Genomic DNA, 27,870 nt, shown 5'->3' on the forward strand with positions numbered 1-27,870 from the left:
CAGTTTGTGCTTTAATTAGTTTTGTTCTGGTAGATATAATTTTTGGCATTCTTTGTTCACCAGGTCAATCCAGTGTACTTTAATTTTTTGAACTGTTTTGATTTTGCTTATGGCTGTATATGTATATGTGTATATTCACTAATATTTTCTATTGTTGGTATAAACCTCTGCCTTTATATTGGGCTTTTGCAGTTCTGTAGAATTTTCCTTTCTCCCCCACCCCTTTTTGCTTTCTTCTTCCATTTTCTTCTCTTTTCTCTTTTTTATAATTTTAATTTTTTATACCTATTATATTTTTTCTACATTTATTCCTTTGCTTGCCTTTCCTACAGTTCTTTTCCTCTTGCAGCCAATCTTTAATGTATATAAATCTTCTTCATCTACCTCTATTTAACTTTGCATATCTATTCTTTCTTTCTTTCCTTTCCTCTCAACATAGTTGTTAGTTTTGTTTTCTTTGCTTTATTCCCCACTTGGCACCTTGCTTTAGTTTTGCTTTCCAGTTGTGCTTATTTTAGTTTTGTTCCTAACTGGTAAATATAATTTTTGATTTCCCTTATTTGCCAGGTGAATCTATGGTACTTTATCTCTGTTGGACTGTTTTCACTTTGCTCATGGGTGAATATGTATATGTGTATATTCCATTATTTTAGCTATTATTTGCCTGATTTTGTAACCACCATTTGTCTGGGCTTCATCTTTGGTTTCTTGTTTTTGGATACTTGCTTTAATCTCATTTAAGGCCATATATATCAATGATTACTTTAAATGTAAATTGGTTAAATGCTCCAACCAAAAGAAACAGGCTGTATGAATGGATACAAAAACAAGACCCATATATATGCTGTCTACAAGAAACCCACTTCAGACCTAAAGACACATACAGACTGAATGTGAGAGGAAGGAAAAATATATTCCATACAAATGGAAAGCAAAAGAAAGCTGCTGTACAATTCTCATATCAGACAAAATAGACCTTAAAATAAAGATTACAAGAGATAAGGAAGGACACTACATAATGATCAAGGGATCAATCCAAGAGGAAGACATAACAATTGTCAAAAGGGAAATAAAAAATTTCTAGAAACAAATGACAATGAAAACATGACAAATCAAAACCTATAGGATGCAGCAAAAGCAGTCCTTTTTTTTTTTTTTTTTATTAGTTGGAGGCTAATTACTTCACAACATTTCAGTGGGTTTTGTCATACATTGATATGAATCAGCCATAGATTTACACGTATTCCTCATCCCAATCCCCCCTCCCACCTCCCTCTCCACCCGATTCCTGTGGGTCTTCCCAGTGCACCAGGCCCAAGCACTTGTCTCATGCATCCCACCTGAGCTGGTGATCTGTTTCACCATAGATAGTATACATGCTGTTCTTTTGAAATATCCCACCCTCACCTTCTCGCACAGAGTTCAAAAGTCTGTTCTGTATTTCTGTGTCTCTTTTTCTGTTTTGCATATAGGGTTATCGTTACCATATTTCTAAATTCCATATATATGTGTTAGTATGCTGTAATGTTCTTTATCTTTCTGGCTTACTTCACTCTGTATAAGGGGCTCCAGTTTCATCCATCTCATTAGGACTGATTCAAATGAATTCTTTTTAACAACTGAGTAATATTCCATGGTGTATATGTACCACAGCTTCCTTATCCATTTGTCTGCTGATGGGCATCTAGGTTGCTTCCATGTCCTGGCTATTATAAACAGTGCTGCGATGAACATTGGGGTACACGTGTCTCTTTCAGATCTGGTTTCCTCAGTGTGTATGCCCAGAAGTGGGATTGCTGGGTCATATGGCAGTTCTATTTCCAGTTTTTTAAGAAATCTCCACACTGTTTTCCATAGCGGCTGTACTAGTTTGCATTTCCACCAACAGTGTAAGAGGGTTCCCTTTTCTCCACACCCTCTCCAGCATTTATTGCTTGTAGACTTTTGGATAGCAGCCATCCTGACTGGCGTGTAATGGTACCTCATTGTGGTTTTGATTTGCATTTCTCTGATAATGAGTGATGTTGAGCATCTTTTCATGTGTTTGTTAGCCATCTGTATGTCTTCTTTGGAGAAATGTCTGTTTAGTTCTTTGGCCCATTTTTTGATTGGGTCATTTATTTTTCTGGAATTGAGCTGCAGGAGTTGCTTGTATATTTTTGAGATTAATCCTTTGTCTGTTTCTTCATTTGCTATTATTTTCTCCCAATCTGAGGGCTGTCTTTTCACCTTACTTATAGTTTCCTTTGTAGTGCAAAGGCTTTTAAGTTTCATTAGGTCCCATTTGTTTAGTTTTGCTTTTATTTCCAATATTCTGGGAGGTGGGTCATAGAGGATCTTGCTGTGATTTATGTCGGAGAGTGTTTTGCCTATGTTCTCCTCTAGGAGTTTTATAGTTTCTGGTCTTACAGTTAGATCTTTAATCCATTTTGAGTTTATTTTTGTGTATGGTGTTAGAAAGTGTTCTAGTTTCATTCTTTTACAAGTGGTTGACCAGTTTTCCCAGCACCACTTGTTAAAGAGGTTGTCTTTTTTCCATTGTATATCCTTGCCTCCTTTGTCAAAGATAAGGTGTCCATAGGTTTGTGGATTTATCTCTGGGCTTTCTATTCTGTTCCATTGATCTATATTTCTGTCTTTGTGCCAGTACCATACTGTCTTGATGACTGTGGCTTTGTAGTAGAGTCTGAAGTCAGGCAGGTTGATTCCTCCAGTTCCATTCTTCTTTCTCAAGATTACTTTGGCTATTCGAGGTTTTTTGTATTTCCATACAAATTGTGAAATTCTTTGGCCTAGTTCTGTGAAAAATACCTTTGGTAGCTTGATAGGGATTGCATTGAATCTATAGATTGCTTTGGGTAGAATAGCCATTTTGACAATATTGATTCTTCCAATCCATGAACACGGTATGTTTCTCCATCTGTTTGTGTCCTCTTTGATTTCTTTCATCAGTGTTTTATAGTTTTCTATGTATAGGTCTTTTGTTTCTTTAGGTAGATATACTCCTAAGTATTTTATTCTTTTTGTTGCAATGGTGAATGGTATTGTTTCCTTAATTTCTCTTTCTGTTTTTTCATTGTTAGTATATAGGAATGCAAGGGATTTCTGTGTGTTAATTTTATATCCTGCAACTTTACTATATTCATTGATTAGCTCTAGTAATTTTCTGGTAGAGTCTTTAGGGTTTTCTATGTAGAGGATCATGTCATCTGCAAACAGTGAGAGTTTCACTTCTTCTTTTCCTATCTGGATTCCTTTTACTTCTTTTTCTGCTCTGATTGCTGTGGCCAAAACTTCCAACACTATGTTGAATAGTAGTGGTGAGAGTGGGCACCCTTGTCTTGTTCCTGATTTCAGGGGAAATGCTTTCAATTTTTCACCATTGAGGGTGATGCTTGCTGTGGGTTTGTCATATATAGCTTTTATTATGTTGAGGTATGTTCCTCTATTCCTGCTTTCTGGAGAGTTTTAATCATAAATGAGTGTTGAATTTTGTCAAAGGCTTTCTCTGCATCTATTGAGATAATCATATGGTTTTTATCTTTCAGTTTGTTAATGTGGTGTATTACATTGATTGATTTGAGAATATTAAAGAATCCTTGCATTCCTGGGATAAAGCCCACTTGGTCATGGTGTATGATTTTTTTAATATGTTGTTGGATTCTGTTTGCTAGAATTTTGTTAAGGATTTTTGCATCTATGTTCATCATTGATATTGGCCTGTAGTTCTTTTTTTGTGGCATCTTTGTCTGGTTTTGGAATTAGGGTGATGGTGGCCTCATAGAATGAGTTTGGAAGCTTACCTTCCTCTGCAATTTTCTGGAAGAGTTTGAGTAAGATAGGTGTTAGCTCTTCTCTAAATTTTTGGTAGAATTCAGCTGTGAAGCCATCTGGTCCTGGGCTTTTGTTTGCTGGAAGATTTTTGATTACAGTTTCGATTTCCTTGCTTGTGATGGGTCTGTTAAGATCTTCTACTTCTTCCTGGTTCAGTTTTGGAAAGTTATACTTTTCTAAGAATTTGTCCATTTCATCCAAGTTGTCCATTTTATTGGCATAGAGCTGCTGGTAGTAGTCTCTTATAATCCTTTGTATTTCAGTGTTGTCTGTTGTGATCTCTCCATTTTCATTTCTAATTTTGTTAATTTGGTTCTTCTCTCTTTGTTTCTTAATGAGTCTTGCTAATGGTTTGTCAAATTTGTTTATTTTTTCAAAAAACCAGCTTTTAGCTTTTTTGATTTTTGCTATGGTCTCTTTAGTTTCTTTTGCATTTATTTCTGCCCTGATTTTTAAGATTTCTTTCCTTCTGCTAACCCTGGGGTTCTTCATTTCTTCCTTCTCTAATTGCTTTAGGTGTAGAGTTAGGTTATTTATTTGGTTTTTTTCTTGTTTCTTGATGTAAGCCTGTAATGCTATGAACCTTCCCCTTAGCACTGCTTTTACAGTGTCCCATAGGTTTTGGGTGGTTGTGTTTTCATTTTCATTCATTTCTATACATATTTTGATTTCTTTTTTTATTTCTTCTATGATTTGTTGTTTATTCAGAAGTGTGTATTTAGCCTCCATATGTTTGAATTTTTAACAATTTTTTTTCCTGTAATTGAGATCTAATCTTACTGCACTGTGGTCAGAAAAGATGACTGGAATGATTTCAATTTTTTTGAATTTTCCAAGACCAGATTTATGGCCCAGGATGTGATCTATTCTGGAGAAGGTTCCGTGTGCACTTGAGAAAAAGGTGAAGTTGATTGTTTTGGGGTGAAATGTCCTATAGATATCAATTAGGTCTAGCTGGTCCATTGTGTCATTTAAGGTTTGTGTTTCCTTGTTAATTTTCTGTTTAGTTGATCTATCCATAGTTGTGAGTGGGGTATTAAAGTCTCCCACTATTATTGTGTTAGTATTAATTTCCTCTTTCATACTCGTTAGTGTTTGCCGTACATATTGCGGTGCTCCTATGTTGGGTGCATATATAATTGTTATATCTTCTTCTTGGATTGATCCTTTGATCATTATGTAGTGACCTTCTTTGTCTCTTTTCACATCCTTTATTTGAAAGTCTATTTTATCTGATATGAGTATTGCAACTCCTGCTTTCTTTTGGTCTCTGTTTACATGAAATATTTTTTTCCAGCCCTTCACTTTTAGTCTGTATGTGTCTCTTGTTTTGAGGTGGGTCTCTTGTAGACAGCATATATATGGGTCTTGTTTTTGTATCCATTCAGCCAATCTTTGTCTTTTGGTTGGGGCATTCAACCCATTTACATTTAGGGTAATTATTGATAAGTGTGGTCCCTTTGCCATTTACTTTGTTGTTTTGGGTTCACGTTTATACAACCTTTCTGCATTTCCTGTCTAGAGAAGATCCTTTAGCATTTGTTGAAGAGCTGGTTTGGTGGTGCTGAATTCTCTCAGCTTTTGCTTATCTGTAAAGCTTTTGAATTCTCCTTCATATCTGAATGAGATCCTTGCTGGATACAGTAATCTAGGTTGTAGGTTATTCTCTTTCATTACTTTCAGAACGTCCTGCCATTCCCTTCTGGCCTGGAGGGTTTCTATTGATAGATCAGCTGTTATCCTTATGGGAATCCCTTTGTGTGTTATTTGTTGTTTCTCCCTTGCTGCTTTTAATATTTGTTCTTTGTGTTTGATCTTTGTTAATTTGATTAATATGTGTCTTGGGGTGTTTCGCCTTGGGTTTATCCTGTTTGGGACTCTCTGGGTTTCTTGGACCTGGGTGGCTATTTCCTTCCCCATTTTAGGGAAGTTTTCAGCTATTATCTCCTCGAGTATTTTCTCATGGCCTTTCTTTTTGTCTTCTTCTTCTGGAACTCCTATGATTCGAGTGTTGGGGCGTTTCACATTGTCCCAGAGGTCCCTGAGGTTGTCCTCATTTCTTTTGATCCTTTTTTCTTTTTTCCTCTCTGCTTCATTTATTTCCACCATTTTATCTTCTACCTCACTTATCCTATCTTCTGCCTCTTTTATTCTACTCTTGGTTCCCTCCAAAGTGTTTTTGATCTCATTCATTGCATTATTCATTTTTAATTGACTCTTTTTTTATTTCTTTTGGGTCTTTATTAAACATTTCTTGTATCTTTTCGATCTTTGTCTCCAGACTATTTATCTGTAACTCCATTTTGTTTTCAAGATTTTGGATCATTTTTATTATCATTATTCTAAATTATTTTTCAGGTAGATTCCCTATCTCCTCCTCTTTTGTTTGACTTGGTGGGCTTTTTTCATGTTCCTTTACCTGTTGGGTATTTCTTTGCCTTTTCATCTTGTTTAGATTGCTGTGTCTGGAGTGGGCTTTCTGTATTCTGGAGGTCTGTGGTTCCTTTTTATTGTGGAGGATTTACCCAGTGGGTGGGGTTAGATGATTGGTTTGTCAAGGTTTCCTGGTTAGGGAAGCTTGCGTCAGTGTTCTGGTGCGTGGAACTTGATTTCTTCTCTTTGGAGAGCAATGGAGTGCCCAGTAATAAGTTTTGAGATGGGTCTATGTGTTAGGTGTGACCTTGGGCAGTCTGTATGTTGACGTTCAGGGCTATGTTCCTGCGTTGCTGGAGAACTTGCATGGTATGACTTGCTCTAAAACTTATTGGCTCTTAGGAGGTGGTTGGTTTCAGTGTAGGTATGGAGGCTTTTGGACGGTCACTTATTACTTAAAGTTCCATGTAGTCAGGAGTTTTCTGGTGTTCTCAGGTTTTGGGCTTAAGTGTCCTGCCTCTGGATTTCAGTTTTATTCTTCCTGTAGTCTCAGGACTTCTCCAACTATACAGCACTGATAATAAAACTTCTAGGTTAATGGCGAAAAGATTCTCCCCCGTTAGGGACACCCAGAGAGGTTCACAGAGTTACATGAAGAAGAGGAGAGGGAGGAGGGAGATAGAGATGAGCAGGGGGAGATAAGGGGGGACTCAAGAGGAGAGAGACAGATCTACGCAGCTGTCTGTTCCCAGAGTGTTCTCCGTAGCCCAGTCACCTACAAAGATTCACAGAATTGGATTGGGGAGAGAAGGGGAAAGGAGGAAATAGAGGTGTTCTGAGGTAGAAAACAGAGAGTCAAGATTGGGAGAGAATAATCTTCGGTTTAAAAATAGGGCTTCTCTTCTTTTTTTTTTTTGTAAGGTTATAGTGTATTGAAAATGAAAATTAAGGAGTAGTAGAGGAGTACTAGAGGACTTTAAAAGAAATAAGAGAAAAAGAAAAATAGAAAATAGAAGGGAAAAAGGAAAGAAAAAAAAAAAGAAGAAAAAAGAAAGAAAAAAAAGAAAAAGAAAAAAAAGAAAGAAAAAAAAAATTTTTTTTCCCTAATTAAAAAAATCGTAAAAATCTATGGAAATGAAAGTTAAGGAGTAATGGGGGTGTAATAGGGAATTTTAAAGGAAAATAAAAGAGAAAAAATAAAAAAGAAAAAATAAAAAACGAGAAAAAAGTAAAATTATATCTAGGAGTTTTTCTGGAGCTGTTGTGGTCAGTGTGGGTCCGGCTCAGTTTCAGATAGCTCCTCGTTCCAGCTTACACGTCTAGATATCTACAGGCCCCTTCCGGTGTAGTCGGTGTTTTCTACAGGGATTTTAATCTGTTGCACCAGTCCCTTCTGAGGCGGTTCCCTTTGTTTATTTGGCTTCTGTTTGCCGGTCTCTTCAGAGCCTCATTTCTGCCCTGACACAGGCGGGCGGAGGTGGACTCTTATTCAGGTAGCTAGTTCCGTCGCTCCGCGGGGAGGGGCTTGCGCTGCAGGGAGGGGCTGGCGCTGTGGGGACGGGCTTGCGCCGCGGGGACGGGCTGGCGCTGCCAGGAGGGGCTGACGCTGCTTTCTCCGTCTGCGCTGCTCAGGCTCCCGGCTGTTCTATATGGAGCGCGCCCCGCGCTGCGCGAGGTTCCAGCCCTCGGGTGTTCCACAAAAGCGCGGAAGGAAAAGCTGCGCCTGCTCTCTGTGCCTTCCGCGTCAGAGCAGTCCAGGCAGCCAGGGGCTCGGTGGGCGCACTCTCCCCAGGTGTGGCGCGTCCCCTCCCCTCCGCGGACCCAGTCTCAGTTTCCGCTGGCTCCAGTCGGGTGCGCGCGCCTTCTGCCCTCCGCGTCCCCAGCCCCGTCCCCGCCCGCGCCGGTCGGGTGCCTGCGCCCTGTGTCTCGCCGCGACCTTCCCCTCCCCCCTGCCTCCTGCCTCTGGCGGGGCTCGGCGGGTCCGCAGCCTGCGAGCTCCTCTCTGGACCCTCTCGGTCTCTTTGTTCTGCGAACGGCCGGCAGTGTGTTCGGGCCGGTTAATTTACTGTCTCTCTTTTGGTCTCCCACAGTTCAAGTTGGCAACTCACAGAAGCTCCCTCCGATTGTCCTCAGGGCACTCAGGCCTGGACCCTACCCCAAGCAATGCCGCCTAAGACTCCCTTCCTGGGGCGGATCTCCGTCCTTAGCTCTTTTGTCTCACTTTTTATCTTTTATATTTTGTCCTACCTCCTTTCAAAGACAATGGGCTGCTTTTCTGGGCGCCTGATGACCTCAGCTAGCGATCAGAAGTTGTTTTGTGAAGTTTGCTCTGCGTTCAGTTGTTCTTTTGATGAATTTGTAGGAGAGAAAGTGGTCTCCCTGTCCTACTCCTCCGCCATCTTGGCTCCTCCAAAAGCAGTCCTAAGAGGGAAATTTATAGCAATATAATCCTACCTCAAGAAGCAAGAAAAACATTGAATAGGCAGCCTAATGTTACACCTAAAACAACTGGAAAAAGAAGAGCAAAAAACCCCCAAAATTCATGGAAGGAAAGAAATCATAAATGTATGAGCAGAAATAAATGAAAAAGAAATGAAAGAAGCAATAATAACGATTAATAAAACTAAAAGCTGGTTCTTTGAGAAGATAAACAAAATCGACAAACCATTAGCTAGACTCATCAAGAAAAAAAGAAGAATCAAATCAACAAAATTAGAAATTAAGAAGGAGAGGTTACAATAGACAATGCAGAAATACAAAGGATGTAAGAGACTATTATGAACAACTATATGGCAATAAAATAGATAACCTGGAAGAAATGGACAGATTTTTGGAAAAGTTCAATCTTCCAAGACTGAACCAGGAAGAAATAGAAATTATGAACAACCCAATTACAAGCAGTGAAATTGAAACTGTGATCAAAAATCTCCCAAAAAACAAAAGCCCAGGAGCAGATGGCTTCACAGGAGAATTCTATCAAACATTTAGAGAAGAGCTAATGCCTATCCTTCTAAAACTCTTTCAAAAAATTGCAAAGGAAGGAACACTTCCAAACTCATTCCACGAGGCCACCATCACCCTGACACCAAAACCAGACAAAGACAACACAAGAAAACAAAACTACAGGTCAATATCACTGATGAACATAGATGCAAAAATCCTCAACAAAATTTTAACAAACAGAATTGAGCAACACATCAAAAAGCTCATACACTATGATCAAGTTGGGTTTATTCTAGGGATGCAAGGATTCTTCAGTATATGAAAATCAATCAATGAGATACACCTTATTAACAAATTGAAAGATAAAAACCATATGATTGTCTCAGTAGATGCAGAAAAAGATTTTGACAAATTTCAGCACCTATTTATGATTAAAACTCTTCAAAAAATGGGCATAGAAGGAAACTACCTCAATATAGTAAGGTCCATACATGGTAAGCCTTGATAAGCCTACAGCAAACATTATTCTCAATGGTGAAAAACTGAAAGCATTCCCCCTAAGAAGACAAGGGTGTCCACTTTCACCACTATCATTCAACATAATTCTGGAAGTCCTAGCTATAGCAATCAGAGAAGAAAAAGAAATAAAAGGAATCAGACTGGAAAAGAAGCAAATCTCTCACTGTTTGCAGACGACATGATAGTGTATATAGAAAACTCTGAAGATAGTATCAGAATATTACTAGAGCTAATCAGTGAATTTAGCAAAGTTGCAGGATACAAAATCAATACACAGAAATCACTTATATTTCTATATACTAATAACAAAAAATCAGAAAGAGAAGTTAAGGAATCAATCCCATTCACCACTGCAACAAAAAGAATTAAATATCTAGGAATAAACTTACCTAAAGAGACAAAAGAACTGTACACAGAATGTTATAAGACACTTATGAAAGAAATCAAAGATGATATAAAGATGGAGAGATATTCAATGTTCCTGGGTAGGAAGAATCAATATTGTGAAAATGACTATACTACCAAATGCAATCTACAGATTTAATGTGATCCCTATCAAATTACAAATCGTTATTTTCCCCAGAACTAGAACAAAAAATTTCACAATTCATATGGAAACACAAAACAAACTGAATAGCCAAAGCAGTCTGGAGAAAGAAGAATGGAGTAGGAAGAATTAAGCTTCCTGATTTCAGATTATACTACAAAGCTACAGTCATCAAGACAGTATGTTACCAGCACAAAAACAGAAATACAGACCAATGGAACAAGAGAGAAAGCCCAGAAATAAACCCATGCCCCTATGGGTACCTTATTTTTGACAAAGGAGGCAAGAATATAAAATTGGGAAAAGAGAGCCTCTTCAATAAATGGTGCTGGGAAAACTGGACAGATACATGTAAAAGAATGAAATTAGAACAGTTCCTAACACCATACACAAAGATAAATTCAAAATGGATTAAAGATCTAAATGTAAGACCAGAAACTATAAAACTCTTAGAGGAAACTATAGGCAGAACACTCGATGACATAAATCAAAGCAAAATCCTCTATGACCCGCCTACTAGAGTAACAGAAATAAAAACAAAAGTAAACAAGTGGTACCTGATTAAACTTAAAAGCTTTTGTACAGCAAATGAAATTATAAGCAAGGTAAAAGTACAACCCTCAGAATGGGAGAAAATAATAGCAAATGAAACAACTGACAAAGGATTAGTTTCCAAAATATACAAGCACCTCATACAACTCAATACAAGAAAAACAAACAACCCAGTCTAAAAGTGGAAAAAAGACCTAAACAGACATTTCTCCAAAGAAGACATGCAGACGGCTAACCAACACATGAAAATATGCTCAACATTGCTCATTATTAGAGAAATGCAAAGCAAAACTACAATCAGGTATCACCTCACATCGATCAGAATGGCCCTCGTCAAAAAGTCTACAAACAATAAGTGCTGGAGAGGGTGTGGAGAAAAGGGAACACTCTTGCACCATTGGTGGGAATGTAAATTGATACAACCAAATGGAAGACAGAATGGAGATTCCTTAAAAAACTAGGAATAAAACCACAATATGACCCAGCAATCCCACTCTTAGGCATATACCCTGAGGAAACCAAAATTGTAAGAGACACATGTATCCCATTGTTCATTGCAGCACTATTTACAATAGTAGAACATGGAAGCAACCTAGATGTCCATCGATAGATGAATGGATAAAGAAGTTTTGGTACATCTACACAGTGGAATATTATTCAGCCATAAAAAGGACACATGTGAGTCAGTTCTAATGAGGTGGATGAACCTAGAATCTATTATACAGAGTGAAGTGAGTCAGAAGAATAAATACTATATTCTAATGCATATATACAGAATCTATAAAATGGTACTGAAGAATTTATTTACAGGGCACCAGTGGAGAAACAGACATAAAGAATAGACTTATGGACATGGGGATGGGGGAGGAGAGGGTGAGATGTATGGAAAGAGTAACAAGGAAACTTACACTACCACATGTAAAATAGATAGCCAACAGGAATTTCCTGTATGGCTCAGGAAACTCTAACAGGGCCTCTGTGTCAGCCTGGAGGGGTGGGATGGGAAGGGTGATGGGAGGGAGGTTCAAAAGGGAGGGAGATATATGTATACCTATGCCTGATTCATGTTGAGGTTTGACAGAAGACAGCAAAATTCTGTAAAGCAATTATCCTTCAATAAAAAAATATATATAAACTAAAAAAAAACCTTGAAAGGGTTCTAAAATTATTATTTTCCTGGTCATAGGGTTGTAAATGTTGAAATATTTCAGGATATATCCTAAGGAGTGACATCAGTGTTAATAGAACTAGTTTTTGTGTTTTTGTTGATTTTTAAAATAAAACTTCAATGTTTTTTCTTAAAAAGTCAGATAGTAACAAATATTGTTGAGGATGTGGCAAGATTGGTATCTTTATAGACTATTGATGAGAATATTAATAGTAACATTTGAAAAATGGTCTGGAAATTCCTCAAAAGGTTAAACATAGAGTTACTCCATGACCCAGCAATTTTACCTCTAGATATGAAAGGAAAATAAGAACATATGTCTACACAAAAACTTGTACATGCAAGAACATAGCAGTAATATGCATATCACACTCAAAGTGGAAACAACTCAAGTATATTCAAGGTTTTCAAGGGGAATAGTGACTGCTAATGAATATAGAATTTCTTTTGAGAATGATAAAATATTTTAAAATTGATTTTACAGCTCCAAATGTACTCAAAATACACTGAATTTTACACTTTAAATGGGTAAATTATATGATATGTGAATTATATCTCAAAAAGTAATAAAATGGATTGATTTTAAGTTGATTTTAAGTTGATATATATTGATGTAACAAAAATATATATATGTTACAAATTCAGTGAATAGATAGTATACCTTTGTAACAGTTCAGAGATATTTCACTGCAAGTGAGAAAAAACCCAAATAGTTGTGGTTTAACAAGTGGTCCAATCAAGTAGGTATTAATATTTATACATAAGAAGAGTTGTTGGTGTATGGTGGTTCACTTGCTGGAATTCTATCAACAAGGACCCAAGTATCCTTTTGCTTTCCATTTGTGGTATGTTAATGGTTCATCCTTAAGCTCATGGTTACAAAGGGGCTGCCATCTATCAAAATGCTCCAGGTTGTCCATACATTGTCTGCTTCCTGTTCCTCTGAATGAGAAGGAAAGAGTTCATGAACCTATATAGATGAGTCACTGCTCAGAAGAGGTCCATTCAGAATAGCCCAATCAGGAATAGCCACACTGGACTTTGTGAGAATGAGGAATACATCTTTGTTTGCTAAGCTACTGAGCCTTAAAATTTTACTTTTTTCCATGACATCATGTAGCCTTCTTTAACCAGTGCAGCATGGGAAATATGAGTAGGGAAGTAAGTGAGTAGGGAAATAAGTAGTGAAGTAAGTAAGCTCTTCTGCTTTGAATATTTTCCTTGATAACAAGAGGTAGGCTTTGACCAAATTTTACCACTTTGGTCACTAAGGTGATTTTTTTCTTTTTGGAATAGTGAATACGATAAAGCTTGCTTCTCCTAATCTTCCCCGCTTTATTTTTCCAGGGCATCATTTTTCTTCATTAATAGAGTCCAGCTCTTAGAACACTGCCCAGAATCTAGAAGACACATGATAAGTAAATGGTGAAACAAAGAAGGAAGAAAGGAAGGTGATGACAAGTCATGAGCTGAGCATCCCAAGGTAGGGAAGCGTCATGGTCAAGAAGAATAATTCTGGAGCCATGTTTTCTGGCTTCAAAAATTCAGTTCTTAAATAAATATTTACTAGCTGTTTAGTCTTGGAAAAATAACCTCTCCATTCATTCTCTTCCTCATCTCTAAAATAGTGAGAATAATTGTGCCTGTATCATAAATTGTTTTGAGGAAGTGAGTTGTATGTAACATTCTTGGAAGAGACTTGGCATTTAGCAATGTTATTAATATATAAGTGCTAGCAATTATTATTATGGTGTGAAATCCAGAAGTACTCTATCTTGATTCCAATGGAATATTCCATAGAGTTTCTTAAAAATCAATCTCTCTTCTTGTTATACCAATAAAGTGTTAGTCACCCAGTCATCTCTGACACTTTGTGACCCCATGGACTATAGCCCACAAGACTCCTCTGTCCATGGAAATCTCCAGGCAAGAACACTGGAGTGGGTTGCCAAGCCCTCCTCCAGGGGATCTTCCCAACCCAGGGATTGAACCCATGTCTCTCACCTCCTGCATTAGCAGGTGAGTTCTTTACCACTAGAGCCACCTGGGAAGCCCTATTATACCAATAAAGTCATAACATAAAACAGGTAATGAAAAAAATAGTTCTAAAATTTTAATCATACATGTTCACTATATGTATTTCCCTTTCTTCATTCTATCTGTAATTAAAGCTTTGTTGTCAGCTTTAGGGCCTCCAGAAAAAGAGAGAATAAGCACTGTAAAAGTCATTGCCAGAGAGTAAGCGAAAAAAGAAAACTGGTCCTGCCAGCTGGCAACTTGGGAAGGAAAAGGAAGAGTTAGTAGGAAAAAGTCTGATTGTCTTCCCAGGGGAAAGAGAGATGGTAACCAAAGGAAAGATATAAGCAACAGTGCTTTGATGAGCTCCTCCTTCTGTTCCTCAGAGTTCTCTGTGTTATCTGGCCCTCTTCCAACCTGCAGAAGCAGAATGAGCAAAGGTGGGCCAGAGTGAGCCCAGGTTAATAATCCAGAGCTGGACACTGAGATCCTGAGTGGAAAGAGCCTGTAATAGGTCTGGAAATGAAGAGAGCTCATGGACTGGTTAGGAAACCTAACAAGGAGTGTGCTGTGACAGGAGGATATTACACGATGTCTGAGGCAACTGAGCAGCACCCAGACCAGGGATGGTCTAGCTGTCACAGTCTGGACTCTGGAGGCAGCACTAGGGAGAAGTAAGATGGGGCTGAGAACCTGATCAAGTCAAAGAAACAGAAAAAAAGAGCCTCGGCAGCAGATAGCAGCACCTCATCCCACAAGGGACCCCAGAGATGGGGGCAGATGTACGTTTCAAAAGATGCCTGACAATGCTCACTCAGAGACCAGCTGCCTGGATGTGGAGAACAGGAGCCAGAAGTGAGATATCACTTCATCACCAGCACCTACAGGCTGAAAGCTCTCTCCTGTTCTCAGACACTATCTTGGTAAGGACCAGGGGAAAGGATGGTGATCTTGATGGGATATTTGCAAGACTGAGATGACCTTAAGGAAGAGGAGTATATTTGCAATTAATATGTTTTGTAAACCTTCCTGACTATCCATTGATCAAGGTCTTCTGAAAATGATTAGATTTTTACAGAAAAATAAAGTTCTTATTATCCATTTGTTTGCTTGTTTAACCTCTGTTATAATAATGTGGTCAATTTAAAGTGCTTATTTCATATGCTTGTATTTAACTTTCAGATTCATTTTATTGAAAGCCGATAGACCAAAGTAACACTCCTTCTTTACACCTTTCTTGAAGCATCTGGATATTACTTTCTCATTGTCAAACGGGAAGCAGGCCTGATGGTAGATTGATCAGTCAGTCAATCAAGTCTCTTCAGTTATGTCTAAAGAGGCTTTTTGCAACCCAACGGACTGTAGCCCACCAGGCTCCTCTGTCCATGGATTTCCCAGGCAAGAATACTGTAGTGAGTTGCCATTTCCTACTCCAGGGGATCTTCCTGACCCACGGATTGAACCTTCCTCTCTTTCCTCTTGCCTCCTGCATTGGCAGGCGGATTCTTTACCACTAGCACCACCTGGGAAGCCCCATAGCCGGCAAAGCCTCTGGAGAGAGAGAGCTAAAGGAAAGGTATTGTGTGTGCTGCCTCCAAGGCAGGAAGAAGACTGGTCCCACGTGGAGGGATGGGAAAGACCAAAGGAAGTGGCAGTTTACAGAGAAAACCGAAGGATGAGATCCTTCCTTCTCCAAATAAGACTGGAGAAGATTCTGGAGAACTGAGATACGATGGCAGTGGAGATGAGGACCTGTTGAACCAATAGTGTGAGCTCTACCCAGCAGGAAGCAGGGCCCACAGGACAAGACAGGTGGGGAGAAGCAGGAAGGCTGTGGAACAGAAGAAGCCACTTGCTTCTCTGAGCTCCTGGAGTGAGTCTGGAAAGTGGATCTGCTACAAAGAATGTTCCTTGAGGGAGATTTTCAGCTTTGAGGTAATCTATAGATTTAATATTTTTTCCATTATATTCTATTGATTAAATTTCTGTGATAAATTTGTATTTCTTATGTTTGCAAGCAGAGAGCTTCAATATAACCTGGTAGATTTTATTTTAGCTCAGCTTGGTGAGAACTTTGCAAATTGAATTGTAAAAATCTCTTTCAAAAATGATGCATTAAAAAATCTCTATACTCTTAGAATGTAGTTCTCACTGAAAATATTAAACTGTTGATACAGTATTACTACCTACTAGTCCAAATGAATGCTAGAAGATACACTATTTGAATGCATAGTAGTTAAATACTAGACTTGTCTTGGAGTTAGTGAGCTCATTTTTTGAGATCCACTTTAAGGTCGCAATATAAATTAGATAAAAGTTTATAACATCAATATATAAGTTGCATCACTAATGCTTATAGAGAAAAAGTTGGAAACAATCTAGCAGATTATATATATATAAACTATTTATATACACATGCATTTTACATATAAGTATTAATATATTTACATATAGGGGCATCCCCTGTGGCTCAGCAGAAAAGTATCTGCCTGCAGTGTAGGAGACACAAGAATGATCCCTGGGTTGGGAAGATCCCCTGGAAGAGGAAATGGCATGCCAATCCAGGATTCTTGCCTGGAAAATCCCATGGACAGAGGCGCCTGGCAGGTTATAGTCCATGGTGTCACAAAGAGTCAGATACAACTGAGCGCACACAAATGAAGGAATTGAATCCACTTCCCTGTGCTACGCAATAGGACCTTGTTGTTTATCCATTCTGTATACAGCAGTTTGCATCTGCTAGACCCAAACTCTGAATCCAACCATCCCCTGCCCCCTTCCCCAGCTTCAATTTCCTTTTAATACCTCTTGAATCATTTCCTTTCTTTCCAGAAACCCTCTTTCCGTCCAGGAAGAAATAGCATATTCTACAATGATGTTCTAATGTATCAATGTATGAATTTATACTTACCGTCTGATACAATGAAATAAGAGAAGATGCACTTATTACAGGAAGTAATTTTCTGTACTTGGCATGTGACTTACTGATTCCTGTTATAGTTTGACTGAGGCTTACATGTGAAATAAATGTATATTTTTAAAACCAGTTTCCCTTCTAATCTGATTGAATTATTTATTAAAAATTGAATGGTTAATAATTGAGAGACTGAAAAGTCACTTATTTTAGGTTCTAAAATTTATCTGACTGGATTTTCTTTTGAATACCTTGTTCTTCCTAATAGCATTTCCCTAATATTAATGCTGAACTGAAACCAAAAATAGCAAGGGGGTAAGGACTCAGAATAGCAGGAAACTGAGAATATCAGTGTAATCAGCAAATTAGGGCTATGTACAAATCATGCAATTGGCATCATGGGAGCAGCAAGGACCCGCCATGTGGAGAAGAGAACACTCGACGTTGATAACTTTGATTAGCATTTACATTGATCGCATAATTCAGTCACTGCCAGGATGTTTCATGATGCTAATAAATAAAAGATGACACTCTTTAAGAATGGTGGCTTCTATAGTATTGTAGCCAGAGACAGCTGAAATGCAGGGTAAGGTGATAACTTATTTCACCAGAATTCTCTTGATGGAGCTCTGACTGGCAAACCCAGATAGAGCTGTTTCTCAAAAAGAGGGTGGGAGAGATGTTGCTAGAAGTCTCAGGTGGATTTATGCAGCAGATCGTTTTGTTTCCAAGATCTGGAGCTCCTCCATTTCTGTGCTTTAATATCCTAACTCAGCCTCTCCAGCAAACCAGTGTCCTCATGGTTCTCTGCTTGTTTAGCTTTAGATCATCCTGGGCGGTGTTTCACACTCTAGGCCTTAGCTGATTCCTTCTTTCTCATAGTAAATGAAACCCTTATCTATAGTTCTTTATACATCCTAAGTTATATACCATACCCCAGAGCATCTCCCTCCCTCCCTATGTGTGTGTGCGTGAGAAATTCAAAGCAGTTAAGGAATTTCCCCAAATTGCAAGGTCAAAACCTCTGCTGACTTAAGCCTTTGTCTCTTTTCAGCACAGCTCACTATTCTAACTACTTTAGTTCTTCATTCTCTTGTACTAACTGGCTCTAATGTGGCCATCATAGATAAAGATCACAAAGGGTCACAGAAGCATAAAATCTCCTAATAAAACATCAGTTTCTAGTGAGCTGGCCTGAAGTGACCCAGTCAGTAAGACCTCTCAGAAGTTATACCAAATCTCAGTTTCTTGGATGCTTCCAATGATGAGGAGCTCATTTCTCCTAGTTCCACCTTTGGACAGTCTTTTTTTTTTCTTTATTTTTTCTTTTATTAATGTCTATTTAAACCAGACTTCCACTTTGACACATAAAACAGCCTCTTTCTTTCACACTTTCAAGCTACCCTAAAAGTCAACATAGTTTAGCACTTTTTTAAACTGACACATTAAAGTTTAGATAAAAGGCAGGGCATTGGGTGAAGACAGAATGCTCTGGTAAATTTGGGCATTAAGCATCTATACTAGAATCAGGCTGTCCAAATTCCTAATCTGATTTTGCCTGTTTACTAGCAGCAAAACACTGGACAAATTATTTAGCCTATCTATGCCTCATTTTTAAGGTGAATATAATAACATATCTAACTCAGGATTTTTTAGCTTAAATCAAACACTTGGAATATTGCCTGGCACACTTTCAGCACTCAATAAATATTAACTATTATTTTTAATACTGACATGATTAAATAATATTGGTAACTATCCTGTGACAGTTCATGCTGCTTAGAAATCACTCAATCTATACTAACTTTTATTATTCTGTTTACTATTTTTATTTTATGCTTTCACACATTTTTTAATATCCAAGGTCATACAAAAGTGAATTTGGAATCTCAGGGTCCATAGCACACCCAGTGGGTAAATCACTTCAGGTATCCCGGGCAGATTTTGTGTTATCCTCCCAGTAAACACCCAATATCTCCTAACAACTTCACTTAATGAATCACATTTTAGGTTCAGTTAAGATACCTGTACCCATTTTTTCTTTCCTTAGAGAGTCAGAGATTCATCTTCTTTTCTTCAATTATCTAAAGTGACAGCTACCCGAAGTAAGTTCTTAAGATGCCCTATCTTTTGTGATTATAATGGCTATGTCCTTTTACCCCATTTCACAGCTGAGAAAACTAAGGGTTGGAGAGGCTATCCAAGTAGCTGAGGAAGTAACTCAAAGGGAATTAAAAAACCATATTCTAAATAGCATGCTTCACATTTGCAGGTACCAAAAGCTCTCAGTGCCCATCTTAGCTGGAATCCCAGTCATAGAGTCTGATACTGTGCTGTCTCTCCTGACCTAGAGACCAGGTAATGTGCCTGGAGCATCTGTCTTAGTGATATACACTTTAGATATCCAAGACTAAAGATACAGCAAAATAAAGATGCACTATAATATGGAATAAAAATAAGTGTACCCTGAAGACTACAGATAGTGGGATGTGCTTATATTTCCACCAAATTAATGGATATTTTGATTACCCATTGACAAGGCCAGATTTCAAATCCAGAGAAGAGTTTAGTCACTGTGCAGTTGAACTTAGTGAACTACCAAGGTGGTAAATGATATAAACTTGCTTATGACCTTCTCCTCATAAGTGACAGCCTCCTCTGTCACTCTCCAAGTCTCAAGTACTATGAATGAGAATACTGAAGATTAGAGACCAGAAATAACAGTTTTCAGGTCAAACTAAATGAAGTTGACAGACTTTTCAGGAATTCCAAAATTTACATAAATTACAAATATCTCTTTGGGAAAGACTGAGGGCAGGAGGAGAAAGGGGCGACAGAGAATGAGATGGTTGGATGTCATCGCCTACTTAAGAACATGAGTTTGAGCAAACTCTGGGAGATGGTGAAAGACAGGGAAGCCTGGCATGCTACAGTCCATGTTGCTGCAGAGAGTCAGATAAGACTTAGCGACTGATCATCAACAATAAACATCTATGATAAGTATTCTGAAGTTAATTGACTGGTTTGGCCCCAAATATAACTTTATTAGATATTTCTGTGTACCTGAAAGTGAGGAAGCAGATAGCATTTGTGATTAGGCATGCTCATACACACACACACATAAAACATTGAAATGGATTAAATCTTCTATAGGCATGTTGTCACATTCCTCCAAAAACAACATTTAAATACCAACTTGCTTGATTCCCTTTGAGAGTTAAAACTGACTCCCTTACCTTTGATAACAGAGCTGTACTTAGAAGCCCTTTTATACCCCGAGAATCTCAGGCTATTCCATTAATGCTGCATAACACACCACAAAATACCAGGAGATCAAACCAAGTAGCAATTACTGAAAACATTTTCCTGATACCTTCCCAGATTTTCCTATGGGGAGTGCTAGCTCAGTAAGTGTTCACTATACATAAACAAAACATTTGCTATAACTCTGCAAAGAACTTACTACAATCTTTTCTAAAGGGTTTGGCTTTGTTTGACAAAATAGCCTTTAGGGAAAACTCTAATGGACTAAAGCTAAAGATCCAAAGAAAGGAAACATGATCCATTTGAAAGTATAGGGGGCTGCGGAGCAAGGTAAAAAAATATGCTTGTGCGGACTCAAAAAGTGCTGACTTCCTCTGGTAGGTCATCTTATAGGTCTACCTTATACCACATAAGAGTGTAATTAAAAAGCGCTGATGGTGGGTGCCAGGAAGAACATGCCCTCCCCAAACCTTGTTGAAGCTGCAATGAGTGCAACCCGCGAGAGTCACTGTGTTCCATGGCATTGCAATTTTATCAATAGCCCAGGACACAATCAAACCTCATTAACTCGGATTTTGATTCTGAATTTACAAGAATTTCGATATGACTTAAGAATTGATTCTTGCTGAGCTAAAATCTCCAAATAATTTCTTCTTTTGTGAGTATCAGAGTCTTATTCACAAGACCAAGATAGTCCAATGTTGTAGTGTTTGCATCAACAAAGAGCTTCCTATTCAAAGTTTTGCTGAAGTTTTGGAATCCTTATTTCCCACAGAAACTTATTACTATGGGAAGCAGAAATGTTAGGCAGGCCTAGTTACGTCAAACACAAAAATCGCTATTATTGAAATGATAGTGCTGAATACACCACAAGGTGATTTAGTGTTTGCATTTAAATTCTGGGATTATGGATAACTTTAGATTCTACATTTGTTTATCTTCCAATTAAAAATATAGCAGATATCATCATATAATGTGTAAAATCATCAAAAAGCATTCTTTAGAAGTTGGAAAATAGTAGGTATCTACAAATATGACTAATCAGAGGTGTGATTCCCCTCATGCCTAAGTTCAATAAGTATATCCATTTTATCCTAGTTTATAAAAAATTGGTAAGTGATCAAACACATTTCTTTTAGTTATATTTATAAATGTTTATATTTATAAACACATTTATAAATATGTTATATTTATATAACATATGATATACTATAAACATATAATATAATATAATTGTATATTATAATCATGTAATAATATTATAATATATAATATATTTTATATAATACGTAAATATTTATAATTATATTATATCATGTATAATTATATTATAATAAATAATAATATATTATAATAAATTGTAATATATATAAATTATAATAATATTATTCTAATATAATAATATATATTATATATAATATAATTTATATAACATATAATATAATAAGTTATATTTATAAATATGTCATAAGATAGTTTATTAAATTTGTCTTTATGAAAGATGACCCCTAAGATACGATCTGATTTTACATGGTTGATAATCTTTGGGAACAAAATGAATAATTTTAAAAAAACAGTATTAACTTTTTTCAGAAAAATGATTAGTAAATATTCTGTTTCATATATATTAGGATATTTAGGGTACTAAATATTGCCGTATATCTACTACTACTATCATCAACCCCTTACCCTACCCTCAACTGAAATCTAATTATTTTCCATTTTTGTTTCTGAGTCTTTCATAAAAGCAAGATGAAAACTTCCTCCCTCAACTTTCTCACACAACAGCTGTAAAACTTTTATTTACTGTGGAGGGTTCAATGGACCTGAATGAAAGAACACTTTATTTGCTGTGGATATAGATGCACATTAGTGTTCCCAGTATGAACAGGGTGCAAACAGTAGACACTCTATATGATACACAGTCATTAGAATGGGAAGTTTTCTCCTCTTCCGCCTCCACTCATTCCTTCACAGTAGGACCAATGCACATGGTAGGCTTATTCCCATATTAATGTAATTTACATCAGAGCTACTAGCCATGTAATCTTCACAGGAGTTAGTACACCCACTGTTTGTAGCTGGTATACAAATGAAAAGTGTCTAGAAACTTTTATGGCAATTTGCTATCACTGTAGCATTCAAGCTCATAGTCTACAGCTTTGTGTCACTGCACTGGTTACTAATTGGTTTTAGTGTTGTCTATCTTGTGTGATGGATTGTGTGTAGTGTGAACTGCCTATTAATATCAACAGGTTCAAAAAGAGAACTGGTCCTTCAGCCCTCACAGTTTGAGAAACATTGGTCCACACAGAGAAGATATAATATATACATACAAAGTAAACTTCAGATTGTATCTGAAAAGGTCATCTACAATAATATTGAATATAGGGGAAGGATATCAAGATGTGGAGTAGGAGGAAATGGACGTCATTGCCATGCATGAATGTATCAAAAAACATTTACATGAAGAGCAATTCTCACTGAAAATAAACTGGAGACTGGCAGAAAGACTCATATAATCAAGGCTATAAAGAAGATACATACAAAGTCAGGAAGAAGAAGAGCAGTGAGTAGATTGGGACCTGTACCTTTCTTAAAAAGGGGTAAGTGGCAAAGAAAGACAAGATTACAAAAGTTCCAAGATCCTCCCTAGGGAGTGAGTGGCTCAAACCACACATTGAGCACCCCATCCTTGGAGTCTGACATCAGGAAGACAATTTCTCTTGGCTGGTTTGAAGACCAGTGGAACTGGCAAGGAGACTGTGAGAAACTCAAACTCTGCTCATGGAGAGTATGTATACACTTGCTTACTCCTAAAACCAGGTGGAGGAATTAAATTGAGATTGCCTGTTACACTACACATGGACATCACCAGATGGTCATACTGAAATCAGATTGACTATATTCTTTGCAGCCAAAGATGGAGAAGCAAAAACAAGACCAGAAGCTGACTATGAGTCAGATCATGAACTCCTTATTGCAAATTCAGACTTAAATTGAAGAAAGTAGGGAAAACCACTAGACCATTCAGGTATGACCTAAATCAAATCCCTTATGACTGTATAGTGGAAGTGAGAAATAGATTCAAGGAATTAGATATGATAGACAGAGTACCTGAATAACTATGGACAGAGGATCGTGACATTGTACAGGAGGAAGGGATCAAGACTATCCCCAAGAAAAAGAAATGCAAAAAGGCAAAATGGTTGTCTGAGGAGGCCTTACAATTAGCTGTGAAAAGAAGAGAAGTTAAAGGCAAAGGAGAAAAGAAAAGATATACCCATCTGAATGTAGAGTTCCAAAGAATAGCAAGGAGAGATAAGAAAGCTTTCTTCAGTGATCAATGCAAAGAAATAGAGGAAAACAATAGAATGAGAAAGACTAGAGGTCTCTTCAAGAAAATTAGAGATACCAAGGTAACATTTCATGCAAAGATGGGCACAATAAAGGAGAGAAATTGTATGGACCTAACAGAAGCAGAAGATATTAAGAAGAGGTGGCAAGCAGAACTATACACAGAAGAACCACAGAAGAACTATACAAAGAAGATCATGACCCAGAAAATCACGGTGGTGTGATCACTCACCTAGAGCCAGACATCCTGGAATGCGAAGTCCAGTGAGCCTTAGGAAGCATCACCACAAACAAAGCTAATGGAGGTGATGGAATTTCAGTTGAGCTACTTCAAATCCTAAAAGATGATGCTGTGAAAGTGCTGCACTCTATATGTCAGCAAATTTGGAAAACTCAGCAGTGGCCACAGGACTGGAAAAGGACAGTTTTCATTCCCATCCTAAAAAAAGACAATGCCAAAGAAGGATCAAACTACTGCACAATTGCACTCATCTCACAGGCTAGCAAAGTAATGCTCAAAATTCTCCAAGCCAGGCTTCAGCAGTACATGAACTGTGAACTTCCAGATGTTCAAGCTGGATTTAGAAGAGGCAGAGGAACAAGGGATCAAATTGCCAACATCTGTTGGATCATTGAAAAAACAAGAGATTTCCAGAAAAACATCTACTTCTGCTTTATTGACTATGCCAAAGCCTTTGACTGTGTGGATCACAACTGTGGAAAATTCTTAAAGAGATGGGAATACCAGACCACCTGACCTGCCTCCTGAGAAATCTGCATGCAGGTCAGGAAGCAACAGTTAGAACTGGACATGGAACAACAGACTGGTTCCAAATCAGGAAAGGAGTACGTTAAGGTTGTATATTGTCACCCTGCTTATTTAACTTATATGCAGAGTACATCATGAGAAATGCTGGACTGGATGAAGCACAATCTGGAATCAAGATTGCCGGAAGAACATTAATAACCTCAGATATGCAGATGACACCACCCTTATGGCAGAAAGCAAAGAAGAACTAAAGAGCCTCTTGATGAAATTAAAAGAGGACAGTGAAATGTTGGCTCAAAATTCAACATTCAGAAAACTAAGATCATAGCATCTGGTCCCATCACTTCATGGCAAATCATGGGGAAACAGTGGAAACAGTGACAGACTTTATTTTGGGGGGCCTCCAAAACCACTGCAGATGGTGATTGCAGCTATGAATTTAAAAGATGCTTACTCCTTGGAAGAAAAGCTATGACCAGCCTAGACAGCATATTAAAAAGCAGAGAGATTACTTTGTCAATAAAGGTCCTTCTAGTCAAAGCTATGGTTTTCCCAGTAGTTATATATGAATGTGAGATCTGGGCTATAAAGATAGTTGAGTGCCGAAGAATTGGTGCTTTTGAACTGTGGTGTTGGAAAGACTCTTGAGAGTCCCTTGGACAGCATGGAGATCCAACTAGTCCATCCTAAAGGAAATCAGTCCTGACTATTCATTGGAAGGACTGATGCTGAAGCTGAAACTCCAATCCTTTGGCCACCTGATGCAAAGAACTGACTCATTGGAAAAGATCCTCTCGCTAGGAAAGATTGAAGACAGGAGGAGAAGGAGACGACAGAGGATGAGATAGTTGGATGGCATCACTGACTCAATGGACATGAGTTTGAGTAAACTCTAGGAGTTGTTCATCAACACGGAGGCCTGGAGTCCTGCAGTCCTTGGGGTCACAAAGAGTTGGACACAACTGAGTGACTGAACTGAACTGCCTGTTACTCTGGCTGATTTCCCACGCCTACCCCAGCTTGCATCCTGGCCCAGACCAAGTGCTTGCCCTGGCCCCTCTTACTCTCCTATGCAGCTCCCAGCTAGAGTGAAGCCTGTCATTGGTGAGGACAATGCACAGTTGTGGTGTGAAGGAGCCGGCTTGGACCTGGCATTACATCTGAACGTGTCAAGGGCAACCATTGCTGATGCTCTTGGAATGGTCTGGGGCTCTGATTGTGTGCTGAGACTGCCTCAGCAAGTGCCCTGGCCCAGACTGGACTCCCACTCTGCCCCTCTTGCTCCAGCATTGCCACCTCTGGGCCAATGATGCCATTGCTGAGAGTGAAGAGAGCACACACTTGAAATAGAACAAGCTAGAATCCAGCCCTCAGGGCTTCTGCTCCAGTACCTTAGGACCCAGCCCAACCTCTTATAGGGTGTTGTTGACCACTGAGCGTAGCAGAAATCCCAAGCTCATGCATGGCTCTGGCTCTAGCCCCTCTATCTCTGTCCCTACCTCCCAACAAGATAATAGATGTCAGCACACCTTGCAAGGAGACACAACTCATTCTTTCTGCAGATTCAGCTCTCCCACCAAAGCCAGAGGTCACACACAGAACAGATAATGATTGTTGTTGTTGTTTAGTCATGTCTGACTCTTTGTGATCCCATGGACTAAAGCCCTCCAGGCTCTTCTGTTCATGGGATTCTCTAGGCAAGAATACTGGAGATAGGTTGCCATGTCCATCTCCAGGAAGATAGGGGTGCTTCCACTCAAAAACACAGCTTAAAGACCAGAACTGATAACTGTTTCACCTAGTTTAGTAGAGACCAAGAAAGTTAAAGCAAAAGCAAGGGCACAGAAATTTGTTTCAAGTGAAAGAACAAGAAAATAACTGAAAAAACAACTAACGGAACGGAGATAACTAGTTTATCAGATAAAGAGTTCAAAGTATTCGTATAAGAATGCTAACTGAACTAGGGAAAAGAATAGATGAACACAGTGAGAATGTAAACAAGGAACCAGAAAGATAAAAAAGAACGTCAGAGCTGAAGTATACAACAGCCAAAATGAAAAAAACAAATTAGAAAGAATGAAGGGGAGACTACATGATATAGGAGAACACATAAATGATCTGGAAGATAGAATAATGGAGAACACCCAATAGAACATCAAGATGAAAAACAAAACAAAAAGAACAGTTTAAGGGACCTCTGAGACAAAATCAAGTGTGCTAACATTCACATTCTAGGGATCCCAGAGGGAGAAGAGACAGAGAAGTTTGAAAAAGTATTTGAGAAAATTATGCTTGAAAACTTCCTGAACCTGAAGAAGAAAACACATATCCAGTTATAGAAATCATAGAGAGCCTCAAACAAGATGAACTCCAAGAGATCCACATCAAGACATATCGTAATTAAATGGCAAAAGTTAAAGAGAGCATTCTAAAGGCAGCAAGAGGAAAACAAAGTCACACACAAAACTCCCATAAAGCTATCGACATGTGTCAACAGAGAGTCAGGGGTTGGGGTGTGGGCACAATTGCCACTAAACTGTAAGCTCCATGACACATTTTGCAGCCCTTAGCATACCCAACAGGGGCTCAAAAGTGTAATTGACTTGAATTAATGCTTACGTTATATCAGCATTATAACTGTGCTTCGTGCTTTATACGCACAGCCCCACAGTAACTTGTAGAGGAAAGCACATTTTAAAATTTGTTTTATAAATGAAGAAAGTGAGACTCAAGAAGGGTAAATAATTTGCCCAAGATCATCCAGTTAGTAATTGATTGAATAGCTTTCCACATGTATTCTGTTTCACTGGAGCCTGTATTTCCAACCATGCTATTATCCTGCTTAATGGTATCCGAAACTTTAGCCCAGTGGGGGACCCAATTTGTTACACTCAAGCTGTAGTTACTCTTTATGCCAAGAAATGAAATATAAAATTCCTTTCTTCACTCAGAAGCAGGGTGGACACACACAGAAGCAGTTAGATAAGAAAAAGAACTAAGGACTTTGGGATTATTTTGACAGAGGTCATTCCCAGGGTAAAGCAATTAGCATCTTACACCAACCATGGCTTCCAAAGCAGAAGATCAGTCACAGATAAAAGAAAACAAAACAAAACAAAGCAAAACTCTGCATGAACAAAAGTAGGGGAGAAAAATAATAGCTGAAGATAGAATTTCAGGTGGTGTTTCAAGCCATTTTGGCTCAGTATTCTTGAGTATCTGTCATATGTAAAGGAAGCATACGTGTTATTAAACTTGTTTGTTTATCTCTTATTAATACCTTTTATTACAGGAGGGTCTCAGCCAAGAACCTAGAATGGAAGAGAGTAAATTATTTCACTTTTCCTACAATAATAAACAAAGAGAATATCCAGAATTTCACAACCACTTAATGAAGTGTGATTAGAAATAAATATCAGAGACTTATTTGCCATATTTGGTATATGTATTTTCACTTATTCCAATTGAATATCATTTACCATTTTTAGTCTATGAATATAGTTTTTAAGTAACCATTAATCTTTCTTCCATGATAAAGTCCCAAGTTAAAACACCTCTTAGAGTCTTTTGATAAATAGCTATAAAAATCTAATGAACCCCAAGTTAAAATTAAA

Source organism: Dama dama, chromosome 17 (genome assembly GCF_033118175.1).
Source record: "Dama dama isolate Ldn47 chromosome 17, ASM3311817v1, whole genome shotgun sequence".
Lineage (NCBI taxonomy): Eukaryota > Metazoa > Chordata > Mammalia > Artiodactyla > Cervidae > Dama > Dama dama.